At 37.7% G+C, this 17,530-nt stretch overlaps 1 pseudogene; it reads right to left on the bottom strand.

Moving 5' to 3' along the window:
- The window catches only part of LOC123609895, a 55,858-nt pseudogene extending 54,270 nt beyond the window's left edge, over positions 1-1,588 (bottom strand).
- Between the last annotated feature and the right edge of the window lie 15,942 nt (positions 1,589-17,530).

Genomic DNA, 17,530 nt, shown 5'->3' with positions numbered 1-17,530 from the left:
CTGCTTTTAGGAAGAAGAAGGAACTTAGAACAGCCTTTTTGTATCTGCTGAGTTTTAAATGCCTTTAGCTCAAAATAATCCTTATTCCAAAGTGGCATATTTTGGGGTGGCATATTCTCCCATCCTTCAAGCCCATTTCTTATCTAAAGTCGAATCCCTGCCTGTTAGATAAATACAAATAAAACGGCGGACCTGAAAATCAGAGGGGTTTTCCTCATGCTCTTCTGTGAGATTCATTACAGTTTGTGTGCAGTTAAAAATGAGAGTTGGTGGTCAAGGTATACTTAGTTATTTTATTTAGAGGAATATATTTTAGAGGCGCCTCAGTGGCTCCGTCGGTTAAGCATCTGACTTCAGCCCAGGCCATGATCTCACAGTTCAGGCTCTGTGCTGACAGCCCAGAACCTGGAGCGTGCTTCAGATTCTGTGTCTCTCCTCTCTGTCCTTTCCCCCTCTCACTCTCTCTGTCTCTCCCTCAAAAATAAATAAATAGTAAAAAAGTTTTAAATAATATATTTGAGATACTTTAAAAGGTAATTGTTGGGCTGCCATGTTATAGGTCCTTTCTGTTGAGATGAGGGGGTAGGAGGTGAAGGAGCACGTACAGAATCTCCTCCTTGCTCCGAGGAGTGGAGTCTAGGGTAGAGGGTTGCAAATCCCATCACATTCCTTTCCCAAGAAACAAACCAGAGATAAACAAAAACAAACACATAAACAAAAAAACTAACAAACTCGTGAAGGTTTATGAGCCTGAGTTCAACCAGGAAGTTGGGTTTATTATCTTTTGTAAAAAGTCTTTGCTCTCCTTTAGAACCACATGTTTTATTTCAGCCTTTCCTGAGTCGATTCTATGCACTATGCCTAATTATGCTTGCCTTAACAACCATCCTTCTGACTCCCAGGGGCCAGCCTCTTCTAATGTTTCTTGGAAAAAGCAAAAGTCATGGGCCTTGTTAAAGAAATTGTATTTTTCTTTCCTGCTAAGAGTATTTATAAATAGGTGCATTGCTCTGCTCTGAATTATCTTGGTCTCCCAATAGGGTGAAAGTAGACATTAATTATGTTTTCCTTTTTTCGCCATCAAGTTATTTGCTCTTATTGCTCATAACAATATTTCAGCACACTTTAATTTAGAATGCTAGGGTTCTTAATCCCCCAAAGTAACAATTTTCTGCAGGAAGATAAAAAGAGTAAAGTGATCAGTCTCCCTATCTTGAAATACAAGAAAAATATAACTGTCATTGCCTAGATAAGAGAGCCTGAGGCAATGATAAAAGTAATAATGCAGCAAGGTCAAAGGCAAAACCCAGCCCAGTGCAGCATAGGTGAGGAAAAATGAGTGAGGCAATGAAAGAGGGGAAGCCACAGGAATGCATGGCCACACCGGCTACCAATTCATGGCCCCCTGCACAGAGACATAGCAGCTTCTTAGCAAGAGCATTGCTGGACACAGGGCTTCTCTGGAGGATGACAAGGAGAAATCTTATCAGTGACAAAGACTATGACTTTGGGTGTCTGTTGGACGGAGGAAGGAGAAAGAACTTAGTTGCCTTACTTTTTTGCTTCCCGTAAGTCGAAGTTTAACCATAGTGGCAGGGAACTCCCGTATATTCTGTGATGCATCATTTGGCTATTTTTGTAGAAACTCAGACTATCAAGTCCTTTCTTGTGATGGGGAGTTGCATCAGATTTGGAACTGGTTGGCCCCAGGAGGACTGAGAGGATCACAACATACTCTATCCAACATGGCAGCATCAGTGGTGAGCCAGTGTCAGGGAGGCTGCCATCACTGAGGGGGTCTGAGGAAATATGTAAGATTTGTGTTTCTTAAAATAGCCTGGATCTTTAAAAATAACAACTAAGTGGGGCCGCTGGATGGCTCAATACTGAGTGACTGATACTTGATTTTCGCTCAGGTCATGATCCCAGGGTTGTGGGACTGATATGAAGCCTGCTTGAGATTCTCTCTCTCTCTCTCTCTCTCTCTCTCCCTCCCTCCCTCCCTCCCTCCCTCTGCCTCTCTCTGCTCACATGCTTTTTCTAAAACATACATACATACAAGTAAGCAATAGAGAAATGAGTGAGAGATTTATCAGGGATTCTGTCAAATGTGGGTGAATGCAAAAAACATGATGATCTTAAGTTGACTTTAAAAAACAGGCATCTTCTCTTATAATCAGACTCTCAAGATTTAGTTTTACACTCTTCAAGGTTTTGTGCAACGTGACACTTTGCGGTGTTATTTAGATTCTTTTTTTTCCTACATTGGCATTCGTGTCACAGACTCTGCAATGAACAGGGTGAAGAATTTTGTGCTTCAAGTGATGTACTGACCACACACTGGGTGAAAAATGATAGCAACACAAGGAGATCCAGTAGAGCTTTCATAACTCAGTTGCAGAGTTTTGGGGAAGTAGTCCATATGATTAATGCTTTTGTATATTTTCATATTCAAACTAACAATCAGCTTAATTTAGACCCTTGAGATTCTATGATATATTCATTGAAGCCAGATTTAAAATTGCTATCATGCTGCAGGAAAGAAAATGTCCTTTAAGTGCAAGGCGCTCTCATAATTCAAGGACTTACTCTTTCAGCTATTCTGTATGAACTAAGTTCAGCTGTGGAAGGAAGGAAGCGAGAACTCCTGCTCACAAAGTAAGATTCCCCCTCCCCACCCCGCCCTTTTACCGTTAAAAATGTTGCAGCAAAATTAACAGATTTGTAAGGAACTTTAATTTACAAACAGTATGAAAGCAGAAAATTATTTTTCCTCTTAACTTTATACCACCGGGATATTCTGGGGCAGGGAAGTAGACTCCTCTACTAATCCCCTGCTAATTAGAAAGAGCAGATTCAGTTCTCCTTCTTGCCCTAATTCGTCCACTGAAGAGACATAGCAAAATGGCACCAAGGACACTCCAAATAAATCATCTCCTCAATGGACACAAATTAATAGTAAATTTACTTATGGGTTGGTTTGCCTAACAAAGTTAATTTTGGTCTCACCTTTGATTAGAAAAAAAAAAGAAAACAACTTGTTACTACTTGTTGTGTGCTTTCTAAATTCCGGTTCTAAGTATTCTTTTCCAAGTATTTTAAAATAATTTTAATGACTTCCCAACAAGTCTAAGAGGTAAGTACTATTACCACCCATATCATGTGGAGAAGAAAACAGAATCACAGTAACCTGCCCAGGGTCACAGGTAGCAAATAACATGGCAAAGCTGGGATTTGAGCACTTGGGGCTAGCCAGTTTCCTCTTGGCTAAAAATGATCGCTTTCGCACTTCTAGAACTTTAAATAATATGTGCACATGCGTGTGTATATGTGATATGAATATGAATGTATCTGACTTCTTGTTTGTCTTGTTGCTCAATAGCAAATATGGGACCTATTTTCTAAATGGGTCTAATTTTTTTCTGCTTTATCAGAGATTAAGTGTAAATCAGGAAAGGCATCTGAGATACCCTGAAATTATCCTTTCCTAACTCTCATAAGCTTTATATCAAATGCGTTAAGGAATCTACCTCCTTGTCCTTCGTAAATGTGCTCAGGTTTATGAAACATGAAAAGTGACAGATTGTTTATTAAGTCATTTAATCACTAACACATCGCCTCTCTCAAATAGTGAGATATTACTACAGCTGTTAGGAAAGTTAATAAGCTCGTAACTAAGTGATTGAGAAGAGCTGTAACACATCTGTAACTGTCTCATAATGCAAGGTAAATAATCTAGAATTTATCTTCTAGCTGCCAGGAGACAGAAAGCTTCTCTTCCAGTTCCTCCAGATTTATTTCATGTAAATTTTGCTGTCCTCTGCCAGAAAATATAAATTTAGGGGGTGAGGCGGTTGAAGGCTTCAGAAGACTTTACTCTTGGATTCTGCCCCCAGAACAACTCCAAGCATGTTAAAAGTTAGCACTTCCAATTTAAGAGGAAGATGTGCACAAATTCACAATAATTTCATCTTTGTCTCTTTCCATCAGACATTCAGAGTCTTTTCCAATGCACATCTACGTTTTAGACGAGTGTGAGGGCATCTCGCATCCAACTTTTGATCGTTGGACTTAAACGGTTATAGTCTCACATTACTTACTTTATTTGGCTCAGGTCTAAACTCCTTTTTAAAATTTTCATACTTTTTTTTCTGGATCCTTTTTCTTACCTCCAACCTCCCGCTGAGGGTTCAGTCTCTCTTGTCTCTGCAATTTGTGCAGTGAACACTTCTAGGAGTTGCCTAGACTCTGCATAGCTGTGCGATAAGCTTACTCACTCCCAATTACCAGCAAGGGAGGCCCTGCTCAAAGTTAATTATCGTATTAGATTAACAATACTGCAGGACTGCAGTTCAACTGGGCAATATCAGAATGAAGCTGATTGTTTTCTCTTTTACATTTTTGTCACAAGGGTAACTATTGATCTCACTACCACTTAGGGGATTGCAAATGTATAATAGTCCTAGCATGGCCATTCATGGCAATGATACCTTTCCCAGAAATCGCATTTGTAAATTCTGGTTCAGAATAAGGAGTTCGACTGCATTATATGACTATAATACAGAAAAAATAAGTCACTCTACCAACTTTTATTGAGCAGTTGCTTCATGCCAGGTGCTGTGCTGGTTCTGAACTGCTAGTACTTGGAGAATTACAAATTATTGATTTTGTGTGAGATTGTTAGTCCTTTTTTATTTATTTATTTATTTATTTATTTATTTTTATTAAAAAGAAATTTTTTTTTGAGGTTTATTTATTTTTGAGACAGAGACAGACAGAGCATGAACGGGGGAGGGTCAGAGAGAGGGAGACACAGAATCTGAAACAGGCTCCAGGCTCTGGGCTGTCAGCACAGAGCTGGACGCGGGGCTCGAACTCACGGACTGTGAGATCATGACCTGAGCCGAAGTCGGCCGCTTAACCGACTGAGCCACCCAGGCGCCCCGAGATTGTTAGTCCTTAAAGGAGTTCCCCAGAATCTTAGAATTGATCCCTTAGCAAGTAGGAGTGCTGGCCTTGGCTTAGCCATATTTCTGAAATCTTAACCATCCAAAGGGCTTTTGAATTTTTATGTTTGCTTTGATATTTAATGTAGTTAACTTAAAGTATATATTAAGTTATTCCTCTAAATATTTAATACTCTTATATAGTTAAAAAAAACTAATGTCTTATAAAGATAAATCTCTTAAGAATTTAAACGTTGCAAACTTAACTAGTCAAATTCTTCTAACTTAACTAGTTAGAATTAAGTTAATTGCAAACTTCACTAGTCTAAATTGAGTAGCATTGAGTCCCACATGCCTACTTCTCTTAAGTGCCTTTAGCAACATAAACTCAGATAAAACAAACAAAAATCATGACAATAGTCACAAAATTTGTTTTCCTACATATGCTTAATTTTACAAAACACTAATACTAAATTCAATTGATTCCTCATACTGTGTAAATTTATTTTGTGCCAACTTCGAGTAACAGAATCATTTATATTTGTGATTTCAAAAGAAATCGATTCAAAAGAAAAAAGAACATTGCTTTGCATTAGTCAAGGTTGCAGTATCCGGACTGGGTCACTGAGTGCTGTATTGGCCTCCTAGTCATCGTAACAGTTCACTGGTTATGTCCATGGGATTATTTGATCTGTGCTTTGTAACTTGGAACTATTGCCACCTTCTTCATTCCTGCTTATCCATCTAACTACTCTTAGTCCCAATGTATTTCATCTGAGTTTTCTATGGCTGCATATGTCTTACTGGAATTTTATTAGTGATTTGAGAAATTGTGTAGATAACATGAGAAGGTACAAGTAGTTTTTGTTTTCTTAGAGGAACTTCTCACTTAAAACAAATATATATATATGTGTGTGTGTGTGTGTGTGTGTGTGTGTGTGTATTTAATAATTGTAATTTTACATGGAATTGTAAGAAATAATAGGCACTTTACCCAGCTTCCTGCAATGGTAATATCTTGCAAAGTTATACTCGAACATCACAACCAGGATGTTACATTGATACAGTTAAGATACAGAACATTTCCATCATAAGGATCTCTCAGGTTGCCCTTTTATAAACATATCTACTTCCCTCTTGCTCCCACCCCGTTCTTTAACCCTGTCAACAACTAATCTGTTCTCTATTTCTATAATTTTATCATATCAAAAATGTTAATGGGTGAAGATGCTCAAAAGGTATAAGCTTCCAGTTAGAAGATAAATAAATCTTGGGGATGTAATGTCCTACATGGTGGCTATAGTTAACGATACTGTAGTGCACACTTTAAAGTGGCTAAGAGAGTACATCTTACGTGTTCCCACCACAAAAAACAAATGGTAATTCTATGAGGTGATGGAGATGTTAATTAATCCTATTATGTTAATCATTTCTCAATATCAAATGAACCTATTGTACACTTTAAACTTACACAATGTAATATGATAATTGTATCTTAATAAAGTTGGAAACAAGACATTTTTGCAAAAGAATAGTGTTCATATTTATAACATTTATTCATAATAACAAATCACTCTTCAATATATATTTGAATAAAAAGAGAATTTTCATTACAATTTAGTGAGATAAAATGCATAACAAAAAACCCATCGGAAAAGACAATCGTCTGTAATATTTCCTCCTTTATTTAAAGTGTTACTGTATTTAAAATCATAGGGACTGAATACTCAAGGTCAAATGAATGTCTGCAAAGAAGTGGCTTTTCAAACAATGCTGAATTGTCTTATATTTATTATGATTAAGACAAAGAGTATGATGGTTGCCATCAAGCAAACAGAACTCACCATTCCACATTTTCTGATAGTTAAGCAAAAGATCTATTACCTGCCTGAATGTCCTGAATGATGAATGGAATGGAATGATCACTGAACTGACATCAGAACAGCTAGGTCTGTCAATAACAATAACAAGCCATAAGTATGACCTTGGACAAATCACTTTACTAATGTATTCATTGGTGGGAAAACTGGATCAGATGACCTCTAAATACCTGCCAATTCAAGCAGAGTTTGTGGTTAATTTTTTTTACATTATTATCGCTATTTTTTAAAAAATGTTAATTTATCACTCATCCAAATACAGAAAAGTAAATTGTTAAATTAATTTAGTTTAGGGACACCTGGGTGTCTCAGTGGGTTAAACATCCAACTTGGGTTTAGGTCATGATCTCCTGGCTCTGGGGTTCAAGCCCCATGTTGGGCTCTGTGTTGACAGCTCAGAGCCTGGAGCCTGCTTTGGATTCTGAACCTCCCTCTCTCTCTGCCCCTCCCTTGCTTGCACTCTGTCAAAAATAAACAAACATTAAAAATATTTTTTTAATTTAATTTAGTTTAAAAAAAATCAATGTGAGAAGATATGAAGAAAGAATGCTGTCTGTAGACAGCAGAACAATTATTTAAAGTGGATATCTAGATGTGAGGACCTCCAGGGTCTTATTTGATACAGTCCAGTGAAAAACGAGCAATCATAGGATTTACCCAGTATGTAGTTCACCCTTGAACAACACATATTTGAACATGGGTCCACTTATATGCAGACTTTTTTTCCAATAAATATACTGGAAAACTTTTTGGAGATTTGTGAGAACTTGAAAAAACAACCTTGCAGAGGAGCTGCATAGCCTAGAAATAGTGAAAAAATTAAGAAAACAATTAGGTATTCTTACAAGAATACACCATTACATATAAAATATGTGTTAACTGACTGTTTATATTATTGGTAAGACTTCTGGTCAACAGTAGGCTACCTGTAGTTGAGTCAGAGGAGTCAAAAAGTTATGGCACCACTAACTCCCGTGTTTTTCAAGGGCCAACCATACTGATGAGGTTCGGGGCAGATGGCCCTAAAATGTGCCACTTTGACATGTGGATTACTTTGAGCTGAAGTCAACCAACGCCCAAAAGACTCAGGAAAAACTTTTACCTCCCTCCTTCAAGGCCTAAACGATTTAAGTAGAGGGCTTGGTCCAGGAAGAAACTATCACTAGAGATAATTACAAAGTTTATAGGCTAGGTGTTGTAAACTAGGGCTCCACAAGGCCAAGAGATCTAATTCTTTTGTATGTCCCACTGTCTTTCCATGGTATGGTAAACATTTGTTTACCAAACATTTGCTTTTCCCATCATCCTATGAATTTCCTTCCCCCTCTTTGAAGTCTCAGACCTCTACCTCAGGATGATGGCATATAAGCCTCAATTGCTTGACTGTCTATGGGACCCAGAGTGTTATGGAGCCCTCATATGTCTGTAATTAAATTTGTTTTTCTCTTAAAAAGATTTTTTAATGTTTATTTTTGAAAGAAAGAGAGAGAGAGAGTGCAAGCAGGGAGGGGCAGAGAGAGAGGGAGACACAGAATCTGAAGCAGGCTACAGGCTCCAAGCTGTCAGCACAGAGCCGGATGCAGGGCACAAACTCATAAAGTGTGAGATCGTGACCTGATCCAAAGTCAGATGCTTAACAACTGAGCGGCCCAGGCGCCCCTGTTTTTCTCTTTTAATTTGTTTTAGGTCAATTTAAACTACAGACTTTTTTTAAGGTCAATTTAAACTATAGCCAAAGAATCCAGAAATGTAGAGTAAAAATTTTTCCTCTGCTACAATAAATACTAATAGATAGTCATACATTTCTTCTGGAATGTGAGTTTTCCTGGTGACCAGGACAAGTTGATCTTTACATCTTCCCTGTTTGGTACACTGTCAGGTTCATAATAAGCACTCAGTTAATTTATCCTGACAAATGAAATAGTACAAGAGGTAGTTGAGCTGTTCGTGGAATTACACATTGTGAGTACTAAAAAAGACCTCATCCATCATGCAGCTATTTATTTATGTTATCTAAAATTCTCAACGTTGGCTGCTAAATAGCAAAAGCTGAAGAGATTTTTAAAACATATGATGCCTACAATCCATACCCACATTTTCTGATATTACTGATTTGGAGTGGGTCCCAGCATAGTATTTTGTAAAAGCTTTCCAGGTGATTCAGCTAGGGCGGAAAAATGAGATCTTGCCTATTTTCGTCACTTTTCCAAGAGCCAGTCACAGAGATTTGAGGTAATCAGTATGTGCATGCCCATGTCAGCACAGCGGGAACCTGTTCTCCTGACAAGTGAAGCAGAGTCTTCACATAACCGTGGGTGGTTTCCAGAGGAGCTGCTTTTGCCCACAAAAGGTAATTGACCTACACGAAAACAGAATAAACCATTAAAAGTTGATTCGAACACTTTTTTTTAATTGTAGAAAAGGAGTATGAATTCCTTTTAAGCATTTGAATTATTTATACCTGTCACTCATTCCATTGTGCGTTATTTTTTATCCAAAGCAAGATTTCCTGACGGTAATTAACATAGTAGGTAATATAGACAGAAAATTTTCGGTTTGACTCCGACCTCCACAATTACTGTTTGTACTTGGCCATGTTGCTCAAGTCCTTTAAAGTTAAATTTCCTCACCCTTAAAAGGGAAATAATAACATTTCTTCCACAGAGTTATTCTAAGGGTTTAATGAGATCATATATTTTAGAGAAACCTAGATACAATCCTTAATAAAGAGAAAGCATTCTCTAAGCGGTACTTTTATTGTCTTTTTATGCTGTTCCTTGAACCAAAAAATGAGAAGTTATTTGAAGAGATTTTTGTTAAAATTCAGATGTTGATGTCAATACATAGTTTTTTGTTTTTGTTTTTGTTTTTCCAATATTCAGCCTACCTCTGTTACTTCCCTGTTTGTTTAATCATTGCAGGAAAGTAAATCCCTGAAATTTCCCTTGATGAGGAAATAAAAATCAGTTTCTTTGTATCTACTGAGAAAGCTCTGAATTTAGTAAGGGTAAATGTTGAGTCAACATTGAAGCTTTTTTTTTTTTTTTCTACCCAAAGAAATCCAACCTACACAGATCTCAGCAAACTTACCCCAGACCTAAGAGAGGGTCTGGTGCTCCCAGCAATGGCTATTTTCACACTCACCACCACTGGGTTGCTGCTTCTGTCCCACTGAATGTCATGGGGAAGGAAACAATGGCATCAAGCTAGCATGTCACCCGTGGAGCCAGGTCTGCAACAGTGTACTGTTGCCACCTCCATCACCAAATAGTCCTATGAACACCACACCTTCGCACTGCCTGTAGCCACCCAGGCAAAGGAGAACAACTCCTTGTGGAGGCAATGCTCTAGGTCCCAGAGGAATGGGTGAGCGGAGTGAGAGGTGAGGTTCCTCTACTTACCTCAAAGCAGGATATTATGCAAAAAGGCCCTTGCCTTCCTCTAGCCTCATTAAACAAACAAAAATTGGAAAAAAATTTTGAAAGAATTTAAGAGGTGAGTTAGTGATAAACCACTTTTCCTACAGAAATTAAAAAAAAAAAGAGGAGAACAATATGAAAGGGGAGGAATTACATGAAAGTGTATATATAAATTCCCAACCAACTTTAAGGATAAATAAAGATAAAAAATGAGGCTTAATTCTTCCTGCTAAGAATAAAGGAAGAGATGTTCCTTCTCTCTTTTCTTAGAATATTTTCTTTTGTAAATTTGTAATTGTAAAATTTTTCTCTGTCTCTTTGAGTTATATGTACATCTTTTTTTTTGAAAAAAAAAATTTTTAGTGTTTCTTTATTTTTGAGACAGAGAGAGACAGAGTGCAAATGGGGTAGGAGCAGAGAAAGAGGGAGACACAGAATCTGAAGCAGGTTCCAGGCTCTGAGCTGCCAGCACTGAGCCCAACATGGAGCTTGATCCCATGAACCATGAGATCATGACCTGAGCCAAAGTTGGATGCTTACCCAACTGAGCCACCCAGGCACCCCATTGTACATCTTTGTTTTTAAAATGTTGCAAGTTTTACAACTCAGGAATGTGTTGTTCAGGGAGCTGAGTGTCATCTCTTTAAAATATAGGCATCTAGGGAGAGCACTCTCTCCCTTGTCTGTGAAAGGGTGGGATTCTAACTTTTCAGGCATCTTGCTCTTCCCTTTGCACTCAATATTCCTGTCTCACTGACCCAGAGCCAATGGTATTTTTAATAACGTAGCTTTGGACACGGTGTCTTAGTACTTACATTATAGACTCACCTCAGCTTATACTTGTGGTCAACTAAATTTTTTAAGCAATTTTTTTTCCACAAGAATTTTGCCAAACCAGACATTATCCATTCTGAATTAAGAAAACTGATTTCCTTTTTGCAGCCATGTGAAAACTTATTTAACTCCCTGCAATTGGGCTTATTATTCCAGTATATTGAGTGTTTTGAGGTTTTATTTTATTCCCTAATGGGTTGGTCATTCCTCCCGCCTCTGTGCCACTCGGTGTTTATGTAGTGAGCATAACTTATACTCATTATATATATGTGTGTATATATACACACATTACAAAATACAAAATGTATAAATTACATACATATATATGTAATTTTTTGTGTGTGTCTGAAAGAGAGAGAGAGACAGAGAGTGAATGTGAGCAACAGAGGGGGATAAGGAGAGGGAAAAAGAGAATCTTAAGCAGGCTCCATTCCCAGTGTGGAACCTCACTCGGGGCTCGATCTCACAACCATGAGATCATGACCTGAGCCAAAATCAAGATTTGGACACTTAACCGACTGAGCTACACAGGTGCCTCTATACTCACTATACTTGGATAAGGATATTGAACAAGATCAGAAACAACATTTTTTAGCCTGTGACATGAAGTCTTCTGCTAGGTAGGGACACTTTTCTTAAATATATATATCTTGGGGAACAGTGGTACCACCAGCTGTAAACCTAATTCACTATATTATTTTTCAGCTGGTACTCAATTTCTACTCTTCAAAAGTTAAGAAACCTGTCCTTTTCTAACATTTTTTTTAAGAGAAGACCCTACTGCCTATTTTTTTCCTGTACCAATAGGAAGTAGATAAGCTAGAACTAATTTATTCTTGGTGAAATCTTATTATTAATGATTATTATCTTTTGCGTTTTTAGCTGTCTGTTTTAAAATGCATTCTAGAATATTTCATGAAAAGAAGTCACGCTTATCTGTCTAACTACATTTATCCCCCCCCCCCCATGAAAACTGGAATATTTAATACCTTAAACTTCTACTTACACTATTTGTTATTCTTTGGAGACTCTGAATGTCTGCCAATGGTTGTTTGGTATCTGCAAGTTATTTTAGTATCTTGAGGGACTGGATGTTTAGCTTCACGTCTCAGGATTTTTGTCTGTTTTATTCTCTATCCACCACCTCCCACCCCCTGGCTGGCGTCTAGGACAGAGCTTGGCACCAAGTAGGTGCTCAGATGATATGGGAATTTAAACAGTGAAAAGATGGTGGACTTTGGCATCATGTAGATCCAGGTTCAGACTTGAATTCTTGTCAGTTACCAACACAGTGGATTTTTTTTTAAAGTGGTTTAAACCTTTGTTTCTGTTTATACAGGCACCTATTACGCTATTAAGATGTTGTTCCTGCTCTCTGGCATTGTATGTTATTGGGGATTGTAGTAGATAGGGGGAAGCATTGCTCAGATCCCTCTTCAGGGAAGACCTCCCTGCCCAGCGATTAGGAACATGAGAGCCTCAGCTGTTAACATCTGGTCTGCTTTAGCTTCCAGGCCATGGTTACACTCTTCTTGGGGCAGCCTCTGGCTAATGATGAGCGAGAAGGTGGTGAGAGGGCCATTACTCTCAATGCAGGACTTCTCTAACAAGCTATCTTTGCTTCAGAGCTCTGGCTGGGCTGAAGGGGGACTTTATCTAGTGTGCATTACAGTCTGATGGCTCTTCCAGCCAGGAAATTTCTTTCTTCCTTTCTGCCCTTGAGTAACTCATACTCTTTAAGCTCTCAGATCAAGCACCACAGCTTTAGGACAATCTTCCTGATTAGGCCTGATTTCCCTATTAAAAACTCCCATAGCACTTTATCTTAGATGAACCTAATTTTTTCAACTATTTGATTCATATGTGTTTCCTACATTAGCCTGAAAGTGCCATTGTGTTTATTTTTGCTTGCTATTGTATTGCTTTGGCCTGGAACAATGGGTGATAGTTATTAAAATAATCAATAAACATTTGGGGAATTGAGGAAGTAGTATGTAGATATTATAAGGAGTTTGACCTTCATACACCAACTAGTCATTGAAGTTTTGGTGTTTAGAATGAAATATTTCAACATATTTAGGACTATAGCTTTGACGGTAATGCAAAAGATTGTACAGAGGGTTGAGGTGATGAAGATAAAGAATTTAGAGAGAACATTAATAAGAATGAAGGAAAGGGAATAGAAACATAAGAAATTGGAGAGGAAGATACATTGGAGCTTAGTGAGTGTTGAATGTGAGAGGCTAACAAAGTGTTTTATTACTAGAAAAATGATAAATTAGTCAAGTTACTGTGAGTGAAGATTTCTCCTTGATGAGCTTTAACCACCTACTGGGTTTTTATTTACCCTGGTACCCTCTGTTGTGCTGAAAATAGCCAGAGAACCAGGGCAATTTAACACTTGTCCTTTTGCTCAAGGCTACATCTAGTAACTTAATTATTTCTTCCGTGCAGGGTAGAAATAGTTCAATTTATTTGCTTAGTGATTTTAATGAAAAACAGGTCATCTTAAGGAGATCTTATTCTACTCTTGTAAAAGTTAAGAACAGAGCAGGCAGTAAGTTATCTGTTATACTCTACACTGATTTACTTGTATTTTCAACATGGAACTTATTTCTTTGAAGAAATACACAATGCTTAACCTCTTGAAAAAGAGTGATCATTATAAGGTATTCCTGGGACTAATTACTGCTTTATGCACTAAAAGGTCAGCTCACACTTGCTGCCCATGGGCTTGCCTTTTTCCCCCACTCTAAACTTGATAAATTCTCCTTTCCATAAGAGCATAGAGAGAGGAAAATGTACTGTGACCTTGTTAAGAGAAAAAGCCATGTTTTATTTTTCTTTGTAGCCATAAGTACCTGAAAAGTATTAGTAAGTGTTCAAAGAAGGCAGGAAGGAAATAAGATCCAGCATAAAAAAAATTATATAAGGAAATGTAAAAAAGATATCATGAATGGAAAAGAAGAAGAAAATAAACTGGAGATGAAATGCTCTGGATGAAATGTTTGTTTAAAGAGAAATTGTAAAAGAGAAAAGGGAAGAATGGAATGACAGGAGGGAAGGAAGAAAGTGGAGTCGAGAAAGATGAGTGAAGAAGAGGCAGGAAGCCTGGGTCATTTTTAAGTATTTGTTTGAGTGACCCTGACATTGAAATCTACCGGGCTTCTATATGACCAATAGTCATCTCTAGGGGCACCAAGTGCAATTAGCAGCTAATATAGGAATTGATATCTACTTATACTACTTAAAAATATAAACATTGCTAAGCTATGGGTACTGACTAGCTCTCTACCCCTTATCTGCAGAGGATACACTCCAAGACCCCCAGTGAATGTCTGAAAACATGGGTATTACTGATGCCAGAAGGCTAGGTCTGATGACCCAGATGGGGTCCCACAGGACCAGTCAAGAAGGTCCTTGGCTTCATGCAGAGTAGAAATCAAAATGAGACAGCAGAAAGTGAGAGCAGGGTTTACTGAAGATACAGTGAAAGCAGGTACAGATGGAGCATCTGGGAGACGCAGAAAGAAAATGGAGGATGAATCTTTTCTTCGCTTGGGGTTTGGGGTTTTTATTGACAATTGTGGTCAAACTAAAGGACATAACTAACAAAATTTTAGGCAAGATTTACCTAGACATGTGCCATATACATTAGCAAAAAGCAGAAACTCCACTAAGGCTCTTAAAAAATATTATTTAAATTCTACTCACCATATAGTGTAACATCGGTTCAGGTGTAGAATTTAGTGATCCATCACTTACATAAAATACCCAGTGCTCATCGTAAAAAGTACCCTTTTTAACACCTATCACCAATTTAGCCCAACCCATCCACCTCCCTTGTAGCAACCCTCAGTTTGTTCTCTATAGGTAAGAGAACTCCCTCTCTTTTTTTCACCAAGGCTCTTAAATAGGGACTTCCCTATTTTTTGCCGCCCTCTCTTTTTTCTACTAAGGCTCTCAAATAGGGACTTTAATAAGATACTTCCCTCAGTTATAAATTAAAGGATACAAAGAAACGGAGTTAAAAATAATGACAGAAAAAGTGTTTGCTAAAACTGAGACAGAGAAAGAACGACACTGAAAAATGGGAATATCCATTTTGTTAATTTTGAATAGAAGGTGGCTTGGGCACTGAGTAAGCACCTTTTTTATCCCCTGCCTTTTCAAACATTTGTGTAATTTACCAAATATGAAATCAGGAAGACACTGAAAAAGTGATGCAGATTTACCACTGCTTTGCTAGAGAAACCAATGAAACAGCATTATTATATATCATCATGGTTTCTTATCATAGAGGGCCAAATAAAAATGAGAAATGTATATTTTCCAATTAAATATCATCTTCTCTGATGGCTATTTTATATTTCACAGGCAGAATTGCGATAGATAAAAAAATGGAAATTCTTATAAATTAGTTGTTTATCAACTGGCTAAAGTATTTTTGGAGAGCAGTGACAACTGGTTTTGTTCTGGTTGCGTCTATAAAATAGCTCAGGAAAGAGAACTGAAGAAACACAATAGGACCCAATTGTTTTGTTGTTGTGTTTATAGCTTTTTATTATTTTAAAATTCTGTTTTCTAGGTCTTCAAAGTTTAATTTACATACAATAAAACTCACCTGTCTTAGTTGTCCAGTTCAGTGAGTTTGAGGAATGTAAACAGCCATGAAACCATACTATCAAGACACCCAACATTTCCATCAACCTAAAAGTTTCCATTCTGGGGTCAAGACTTTTGAGAGAAGATTATGATTTTATATTTGCTAGGTAAGCAAACATTTGAAGAAGTGGTTTCACGAAAGTGCTTTTCAGAGCCCAAGGTACTTTTTATACAAAATTCCTAAATATTTTAGCCAAACCGAGTGCAAGGTGGATCTGAGTCTGTAGTGTCAGCGGCACTTTAGAGACACATATAGACTAAATGAATGTCAACAGTGTCACCACTCTGTTGGTATAAAATAAGATCCAGTCCCTGTAAAAGCAAATACTAAACGTTACAGTAAATTGTACACAGTATGAGGTAGTATCATCCTTCCATTCCAAAGGATCAAACGTGTCAAAACAAAATTGCCCTGGACATAGTTCAGCAGTTAAGGAAGACTTTACTCAATTTGAGCTCAATGCTACAGAAACAAATAGCAAGGTTGGAGAGTTTCAGAGCTGGAGGACGGGGTGCCACAGGACATCTGCATTTGCTGATTGGCCTTACTGAAAGGGAAAGTAAACTTTCTCTTCATGACAGAGGTAGGTTTTTTTTTTTAAAGATTTTATTTATTTTTTTTAAGTAATCTCTACACCCAACATGGGGCTCGAATCACAACCCCAAGATCAAGAGTTGCATGCTTCACCAACTGAGACAGCCAGGTGCCTCTGACAGAAAGTAGTTTTAAAACTTGGAGCAAGGCATCCAAAGAGGTTAGGTCCTTACCCGCCCAAACACCACACTGGAGTAAAAGGGGGCTATTTTTCTTGATTGGCAATATTTCAAAGGGATGGTTCTCAGGTCCTTGAGAAAGACAGTCCTGGGACATAAAATAACTAAGAGGCTTTTGAAACATCTCAAGGGGGCAGAGAAAGAATATAAAATTATGAGTTTTCTGAAGTAAATGTTCTAAAAAAAGAGAGAGAGAGACCTAGAATCTGGGAGAAGTCTGAGGTTTAATCAGGTTAGGAAGAATGTTAAGTCCCTCTTGGTCAAACCTGACCTTGGAGTTCTTTAAGAGTTCACCTCCCTTTCTGTTCTTGATTTGCCTTCAGCTGAAGCACATTCTAACAATCAAGAGTGCCTCTCACGTCTCTATACCTAAGAGAACCAGCAATGGGAAAAGGGAATTATTTTCTTCCTTAGTCCAATGTTTACCTTATTTTCTGCCTCATAATTAAACTTTTCTAAGAATGACTGACAGCAAAAATACTTTTACTTTCTCTGAGAAATCCAAAGCTGGTCATCCATCCCTGTGAGTTCCCAATGACCCAGACAGAATAACCACTGTGATGCCGTTTACAAATCTAGGCTCCTCAGCCTTAGATGACAGCATTGCAATCAGAATCTTCAGAGTCAAGCCAAGGAAATGCCTTTTTACATACTTCTTTCAGTATCTGTAGTCCCCACCTCCAGTGAGTAATTATTTTGGATAAGAATCATAGAACCTATCAAGAACAAGAAAAAATTGTAGGCAATTGGAAATTATCAAAACAAATCTGTAATACATTGATTCTGTCAAAGCTCTTCAATTCATAGTATTAAGTTCATTTTGGAGCATCTATATTTGGGTTTCTCTACCGTATATGAAGGTTTCCCCAAAATAATGAGGAAGTACTTGTGTTACTAAAAGGGCCCTCTCAGAACAGAAGTGTCTTTCCCAAAGGCAAATTTTAGTTTTCTCCCTTGGTAGGCAAGAACTGCTTGATGTCCCCTAAATGTTAGTTCTTTTCCAGCCTAATAA

The sequence above is a fragment of the Leopardus geoffroyi genome, chromosome B2 (genome assembly GCF_018350155.1).
Source record: "Leopardus geoffroyi isolate Oge1 chromosome B2, O.geoffroyi_Oge1_pat1.0, whole genome shotgun sequence".
NCBI lineage: Eukaryota > Metazoa > Chordata > Mammalia > Carnivora > Felidae > Leopardus > Leopardus geoffroyi.
The sequence above is the reverse complement of the archived record's forward strand: the minus strand, read 5'-3'. Positions and strand labels throughout refer to the sequence as shown.